This window comes from Bos indicus x Bos taurus, chromosome 1 (genome assembly GCF_003369695.1).
Source record: "Bos indicus x Bos taurus breed Angus x Brahman F1 hybrid chromosome 1, Bos_hybrid_MaternalHap_v2.0, whole genome shotgun sequence".
Taxonomy (NCBI): domain Eukaryota; kingdom Metazoa; phylum Chordata; class Mammalia; order Artiodactyla; family Bovidae; genus Bos; species Bos indicus x Bos taurus.
In genome coordinates this window covers 64677077-64686052 of record NC_040076.1, presented here as the reverse complement: position 1 = coordinate 64686052, position 8976 = coordinate 64677077, and positions in this window count along the sequence as shown.

Genomic DNA, 8976 nt, shown 5'->3' with positions numbered 1-8976 from the left:
AGGTCAGATGAGTTACGGGTCAGAGACGAGCATGTTCTCTGATAGGATGATAGGAATTCAATCCACCTGGGAGAGGAGGGCGTGCCACTCACATAAGTGTGCAGATTGCCCAGGGTGCATCCCTGGTAGAGGAACATCCACAGGGCAGACAGCAGGTGGCAGCCCGTGGGTGAGGCAGCCAGTGTGCATGGCTCGCTTAATGTGAGGAATGTCTTGAGGTTCTGCAAGGCATTGTGCGGACTTGACAATAAAGCCAGAGCTGGTGCTCAGGAGACAGGCAGAGACTGAGCTGTTGTGCTAAGACAGTTCCAAGAAACAGAACAAAGTGAAGCAAAGAAAGGAAGCATACTTTCATAGATTTTAATAAAGATTCAAAATAGAAATGGAAAAAAAATGAGGTCCGAGGCGATAAAAAGTAAGATGGAATTGAAACTTAAGACCTGTTTTGTTACAAACCAAATTTTACCCTGAGTTGACCTTGAGTGTAGAAAGCTTGTATCATTTAGTTTCTTCTTTTTGCCTTTCTCTTGGTAGGCAGGAAGAGGCTCCTTGCCCCTTTTCTCCCACTCAGGCCCTAATGGAGCCCTTTGTTCCTCTATTTTCAACCACAATGGCTTTCCTAACAATTTGCCAACAGCCCCTGGTATGGAAGCTGTCATTGACCCATGAAGTATCTGGTCAGAAACTGTTCCCAGACCAATGTGAACAATGTGTGTCTTTAACTACACATTTCATATATACGTGTGTGTGCTGTGTGTATGCTAAGTCACTCCAGTGGTGTCCGACTCTGTGCAACCCTATGGACTATAGCCCACCAGGCTCCTCTGTCCATGGGATTCTCCAGGCAAGAATACTGGAAGGGGTTGCCATGCCCTCCTTCAGGGAATCTTCCCAAATCAGGGATTGAACCTGTGGCTCTTATGTCTTCTGCATTGACAGGTGGGTTCTTTACCACTAGCATCAAGCCTCATATATATAATATATATATTTTATATATAAAATTTTATGGTAACTTTAATAATATTTTCATTTAAAAATGTTTAATTTTGTGGTAACAACTTAATAAATTAACTATATATAGTTGTTATTAAATTTTTTATACTTTATTTAAACTTTGTTATAAAACCACAAAAATTACCCATAACCCCTTCACCTAAATAAAACCATTTTTCTCAGTCATTTCTGTGTGCCTTAGAATGACAAATAAACACGGCTGAATAGAACCCATGTTGTCCGAGGCCACACCTGTCTGAAATAAAATAGAGTCACAGTAATTGTGAAACTGGCATTTCTCTGGCTCTGCTGTCATCTTCAATTCTGGGAAATCTGACCACTCTCAAATTCCACCCACCTATTTCTGGGAGTCCCTAACCAAGGGTGGGGTGGGGGAGGTCTCTTCTGTTTTCCCAAAGAAGGTTTTTTTCAGTTACAAAGCGATCTTTACTATTATCCCTCTCTCCATTCTTGTTCTGAACGTTTTGGTGTTACCTCCTGCATGCCTCTCAAACTGTAACTTCTTCCCTAATATCTGTACCCCAAAGATAGCTGTGGCCCCCAGCCTTTATCTTTGTACAAGGCTCTCAATGCCTTACAAGACTTGGGGTCTCCACCATGATCGCTGAGTACTGGATGAAAAGGCAGACTGAGTGAATGATGGGATGCTGCACTTGGAATCACACAGTGAGATATACCCCTGGGCAGACCCATGACCATGCATGTGTGCTACATTGCTTTAGTCGTCTCTGACTCTTTGCAGCTCTAGGGACTGTAGCCCACCAGGGTCCTCTGTTCATGGGATTTTCCAGGCAAGAATACTGGACTGAGTTGCCATGCCCTTCTCTAGTGTCTGGTACACCCATTTTTTAGTTTTTAGTTCAGTCGCTCAGTCGTGTCCGACTCTTTGCAACTCCATGAACCACAGCACACCAGGCCTCTCTGTCCATCACCAACTGCCAGAGTCTACCCAAACCCATGATCACTGAGTTGGTGATGCCATACAACCATCTTACCCTCTGTTGTCCCCTTCTTCTCCTGCCTTCAATCTTTCCCATCATCAGGGTCTTTTCAAATGAGTCAGCTCTTCACATCAGGTGGCCAAAGTATTGGAATTTCAGCTTCAAAATCAGTCCTTCCAATGAACACCCAGGACTGATCTCCTTTAGGATGGACTGGTTGGATCTCCTTGCAGTCCAAGGGACTCTCAAGAGTCTTCTCCAACACCACAGTTCAAAAGCATCAATTCTTCGGTGCTCAGCTTTCTTTATAGTCCAACTCTCACATCCATACATGATCACTGGAAAAACCATAGCCTTGACTAGACGGACCTTTGTTGGCAAAGTAATGTCTCTTCTTTCTAATATTCTATCTAGGTTGTTCATAACTTTCCTTCCAAGGAGTAAGCGTCTTTTAATTTCATGGCTGCAATCACCATCTGCAGTGACTTTGCAGCCCAGAAAAATAACAGTCAGACACTGTTTTCACTGTTTCCCCATCTATTTCCCATGAAGTGATGGGACTGGATGCTATGATCTTAGTTTTCTGAATGTTGAGTTTTCAGCCAACTTTTTCACTCTCCACTTTCACTTTCATCAAGAGGCTCTTTAGTTCTTCATTTTCTGCCATAAGGGTGGTGTCATCTGCATATCTGAGGTTACTGATATTTCTCCCAGCTTGTGCTTCTTCCAGCTCAGCATTTCTCATGATGTACTCTGCATATAAGTTAAATAAGCAGGGTGATAATATACAGCCTTGATGAACTCCTTTTCCAATTATTTGGAACCAGTCTGTTGTTCCATGTTCAGTTCTAACTGTTGCTTCCTGACCTGCAAACAGGTTTCTGTGTATGGTTGTGTGTAATCGCCAGTGCTGGAGAGATGGCTCCTCATCTAGTAAGCCCGTCAGAACTCAAGTGATAGAGGGTGGTGTTAAAGTAGGAAAGAATCTTAGAATTGCTTCAATTAATTAATTGTTTCAATTAGTTTGCAATCTCCTGCTGTAATTCTCAGTGGGCACAAATGGAGATACAATTCACAACCTGACATCACCATTAAGAACTGGAAAGGTGGATGGGTTTTGCTATTGGAATTCAAAGGATTGATTCAACTAGGCTGAGAGTCAGAGAAGTCCACACAGAACATGAGATATGAGCCTGGTTTCTGTTCAAACACTGCTTTGTCCAACTCTTTGCAACCCCATGGACTGCAGCATGCCAGGCTTCCCTGTGTTCACTATCTCTCAGAGTTTGCTCAAATTCATATCCATTGAGTCAGTGATACCATCCAACCAACTCATCTCTCTGTTGCCCACTTCTCCCCCTGCCCTCAATCTTTCCCAGCATCAGGGTCTTTTCCAATGAGTCAGCTTTTCCCATCAGGTGGCCAAAGTATTGGAGCTTCAGCTTGAGCATCAGTCCTTGCAATGAATATTCAGGGTTGATTTTCCTTTCCTTCCTGGTTTGATCTCCTTGCTGTCCAGTTTTTAGAAATAAATAAAATTGATGTGGGAAGGAGGAGCTAGTGAAAGCTTACTGTGTGGAGAAGACCATATGAACAGAGCACAGAGGCAGGAAAGCACAAGGCTAGTTCAGTGATCCATTTGGCTCTAACTATGGGGGTGAGACATGTAGCTGGAAAGATACAGGGACACTGAAGAAAAGTCTTAATGCCAGCTCAGGAGTCTGGATTTTTCCTAAAGGCACAGAGAGATAGTGAAAGATTTTCTGCACATGAATGACATAATAAAATTGGCATTTTAAAGAAAATTGTTCTAGTGCTTGGATTCAGAAAATATAGGAGAGAAAATCTGAAGGAAATCAAGACAAATATACTTATTGTACTGAGGACTTTAGATTTCTTCAAGAAATCTTGCTTTAAATTGCTTGTTTAGGGCTTCCCTGATGGTCCAAACATTGAGAATCTACCTGCCAACTCAAGGGACATGGGTTCAATCCCCAATCCGGGAAGACCCCACATGCTGTGCGGCAGTAAGCCCTGGGCACAACTGCAGAGCCTGTGCACTAGAGCCTATATTCCACAGCAAGAGAAGTCACCGTGATGAGAAGTCTGCACACTGCAACTAGACGTTAGCCGCCGCTTGCAGCAATGAGTTCAGCAACGAAGATGCAGCCAAAATAAATAAATAATGAATAGATAAAAATAATTTTTAAAAAATTGCTTCTTTAAATATAGTTATTGCTAATTCCAGTGAATGCTTTGGATACAAATTATTCTTCACAATTTTTGAAACACTACTTTTTAAATTAACATATAGTTGATTTATATTAGTTTTAGGTGGACTGCATAGTGATTCAGTATTTTTACAGATTATACTCCATTAAAAATTATTACAAGATAATGGCTACAGTTCCCTGCACTATACGATATATCCTGGCTTTTATCTATTTTATACATAGTAGTTTGTATGCCCTAATCCCATACCCTGACTTGCCTCTCCCCCTCCTCTCTCCCCTTCAGTAACCACTGGTTTGTTTTCATATCTGTGAGGCTGCTTCTGTTTTGTTATTTATGTTTATTTTATTTTCTTGATTCCATATATAAATGACTGTTATGTATTTATCTCTCTGTCTGACTTATTATACTAAGCATAATATTCTGTAGGTCTGCCCTACATGTTGCTGTAAATGGCAGAATTTCCTTTTTTAAATGATATTTCTTTGTGTGTGTCTGTCTATATATACCACATCTTCCTTATCCATTCAGTCTGTTGATGGGCATTTAGGTTGCTTCCATATCTTGGCCATTGTAAGTAGTACTGCTATGAAGATTGCAGTGCGTGTATCTTTTTGAAATAGTGTTTTCATTTTTTTTTCTAGATATCTACTAAGAAGTAGAATTGCTGGATCATAAGGTAATTATATTTTTAGTTTTTTGAAGACCTTCCAACTGTTTTCCATAATGGCTGCATCAGTGTACATTCCCACAAACAATGTACAAGGGCTCTCTTTTCTCCACATTGTTGTATTTCACTTGCCAAGTAGTGTCCAACTCTTGGCGAACCCATAAACTGCAGCACACCCGGCTTCCCTGTCCTTGACTATCTCCCAGAGTTTTCTCAAACTCATGTCCATTGAGTCGATGATGCCATCCAACCATCTCATCCTCGATTGCCCCTTTCTCCTTCTTCCCCCAATCTTTCCCAGCATCAGGGTCTTTTCCAATGAGTCAGCTCTTTGCATCAGGTGATCAAAGTATTGGGGCTTCGGCTTTAGCATCAGTCCTTCCAATGAATCCTAAAGGTTGTTTTTCTTTAGGATTGACTGTTTTGATCTCATTGTTATCCAAGGGACTCTCAAGAGTCTTCTCCAGCACCACAATTAGAAAGCATCAATACTTTGCCATTCAGCCTTCTTTATGGTCCAAGTCTCACATCCATATATGATTACTGGACAAACCATAGCTTTGACTACATGGACGTTTGTCAATAAAGTGATGTTTCTGTTTTTTAAAGTGCTAGGTTCTCCACATTCTCTCCAACATTAGTTGCTTGTAATCTTTTTAATGATAGTCATTCTGACAGGTGTGAGGTGATATCTCATTGTTTTGAATATCATTCCTCTGATAATTAGCAATGTTCAGCATATTTTCATGTGTGTTAAACATCTGTATATCTTCCTTGAAAAAAATGTCTATTTAGGTCTTCTGCCTATTTTTTGATTAAGTTGTTTGAATTTTTAGTATTAAGGTATATGAGCTATTTATGTAGTTTGGATATTAACCCCTTGGCAGCCATAGCATCTACAGTTTTGGTGGGGTTTTTTGTTTTCTTGTTTTTTTTGCATTCCATAGGTTGTCTTCTCATTTTGTCAATGGCTTCCTTTGCCATGCAAAAACTTTTAAGTTTAATTAGGTCCCATTTGTTTATTTTGTTTTTATTTCTTTTGCCTTAGAAGACAGATCCAAAAAATTTTTGCTATAATTTATGTCAAAGAGTTCACTATGTTTGTTCTAGGACTTTTACAGTTTCAGATCTTACATTTAGGTCTTTAATCCACTTAAGTTTATATTTGTATGGTTTGAGAAAATGTTTTAATTTCATTTTTATATGTAACCACCCAGTTTCCCCAGCACCATTTGTTGAAGAGATTGTTTTCTTATTGAGTATTCTTGCCTCCTCTGTCATAGGTTAATTGACCACAGGCGCGTGGGTTTATCTCCATGCTCTCTATTAGGTTCTATTGGTCCACGTGTCTGTTGTGCATCAGCACCACTATGTTTTGTTTTTTTTAAATTTTATTTTATTTTTAAACTTTACAATATTGTGTTAGTTTTGCCAAATATTGAAATGAATCCACCACAGGTATACCTGTGTTCCCCATCCTGAACCCCCCTCCCTCCTCCCTCCCCGTACCCTCCCTCTGGGTCATCCCAGTGCCCCAGCCCCAAGCATCACTATGTTTTGATTATGTAGCTTTGTAGAATAGTCTGAAGTCAGGAAGGGTGATACCGTCAGCTCTGCTTTTTTCTCTCAAGATTGTTTTGACAATTTGGGATCTTTTGTGGTCTCCATATGAATTTTGGAATTATTTTTTCTTGTTCTGTGAAAAATGTCATGGGTATTTTGAGAGGTATTGCATTAAACTTGTAGATTACTTTGGGTAGTATGGACATAGAATATCAGTTCTTCCAGTCCAAGAGCACAGGATAATCTTTGTTTATTTGTATCATCTTCCAATTTCCTTCATCGATGTTTCATATTTTTCAGATTATACTTCTTTCACTGCCTTGGTTAAATTGATTTCTAGATATTTTAATCTTTTTGATGTAATTTTAGCATGATTTTTAAAAAACTTTCTATTTTTGTGGGGGGGAGGGGGCGTGGCTGCATCTTGCCACTTGCGGGGTCTTAGTTCCCCAACCAGAGACTGAACCCAGGCCCTGTCAGGAAAACCACTGAGTTCTAGCCACTGGACCAACAGGGAATTCCCCTTAGCTTTCTCTTTCTGATAGTTCATTATTAGTATATAGAAATACAACTTTTTTCTCTAAATTAATCTTGTATTCTGAAACGTTACTGAATTTGTTTATTAGTTCTAATAGTTTTGTGGTGGAGACTTTAGATTTTTCTATACAAAGTATCAGGTCATCTGTGAATAGTGACAGTTTTAGTTCTTCCCTTCCAATTTGTATGCTTTTTATTTCTTTTTCTTGTCTGACTGTTATGGCTAGGATTTCCAATACTCTGTTAAATAGAAGTGGTAAGAGTGAGCATCCTTATCATGTTTCTAAATTTAGAGGAAAGGCTTTCAGTTATCCACCATTGAGTGTGAGGTTAGTGGTGGGTTTGTTATAAATGGCCTACCTTACGTTGACATATGTTCCCTCTATATCCACTTTGATGAGAGTATTTATCATGAAATGATGTTGAATGTTGTCAAATTATTTTTCTGCATCTATTGAGTTGATCATGTTATTTTTATCCTTCCTTTTGTTAATGTGGTGGTGCACACTGATTTGTGATGTACCATCCTTATATCATTGGAATAAATCTAACTTGATTTCTTTGGATCTTGCTCTAAATTGATTGTTTAAATATAGTTATTGCTAATTCTAGTGAATATTCCAAGTACATATTATTCTTTGACAATTTAAAAATTTCTATTTTTGATGCAAAAAATTACTGAGTGGAGTAGCAGTCTTTGTTATTCCCTTAACCATATTTATAGGAAGGTCAGCTGCTTAAAACATCAGACTATATATAATTTACCTGTTAGTACACTAGAATAAATAGCTTTTAGTAACTATAAATTCATCAGAGAGAGTGTAAAAAGGGCATGTATTTTGGGCTGAACTGCTGGTAAACAGCATTTGCTAGCATTTTCTGCTAGCAAACCAGAAAATGTGAGGTAAATGTGTTTCAAATATGAAAGGTATACACATTCAGATGAGTCCATGAATTTTTTTTTCCTCAAATGTGTAAAATATGTGTGCATCTATTTTTCTTATTTACAAAAATAATGGTCTTTCTCAAAGTGCTTACATGGATGTTATACCTTTGTTTTGATTTAGTTTGATTTGGTTTTGTATGGGTTGCGGTTTTTTGTTTTGTTTTGCTTTATTACTTTTTGAAACAATTACAAAAGTAAAGAAAATGTTTTCTTTTTATCTTGCCTTTCTGTATTTGGAGAACTCCCTATCTATAAGTCTTGATGGGAGCAAATCTTGCAGATTCTCACTTTCCAGTTTCTTTGTCCTTGAGCGTGGGAGAATGCCCTAAGATCAGTCAAACAAATGTGAACTCCCTGGACCTTGAAGAATGGGTTATCACAAAGAAGCACATGTCCATTTTTGGTGGCAGGTGAAGGCAGAAGAGCTTCCGGTTAGCAGCAGTAGTATCCAGCACTTAAAGCTGGGCAGCACTGTGAGCTGTGGTGACCAGGAGTTAGTGGTAGCAACAGCAATTCCTTATCAGAACAGTTCCTGGTTCAGTTTGGGATTCCCTGGTTATTTCCTTCCTCTTAAACTTGTTCTTACAGATTGTGAGTTCTGTGAGTTCCCAATGTCCTTTAAATAATTTCCTTTTCCCCTAAAATCAGCCTTGGTCAGCCTCTGTTGTTTGTAAGAACCTTGGCTGATATGTATAAGTTTATTGTTTAAAAAAGAAAGAGAAGGCAAAAAATAAAACCACACATAAGCTCCTTTATGATAACAACCTTTAACATTTTATTTCTAAAGGAATTCATAATTTGTTCCATACATCCATTTGAATTGAAATACATATGAATCTATGACACCCACTCTTGTTCTCCTCCCTAGTCTCTTTCAGCCCTTCCTGCTCAGATCTAAGAGTTTCCTTGGATCTCGATATCCATGCATGTCCTTTCTTGGGTCTGGCATCATCTATGGTTGCCTTGAATTCTAGCCATGGACCACCTTTAATTTCACCCTTTCCTCAGAGACTTTCTACCATCAATTGTTCCATTGCCTTAGGCCAGTTCCTGATTTGTGATTTGATGTTTTC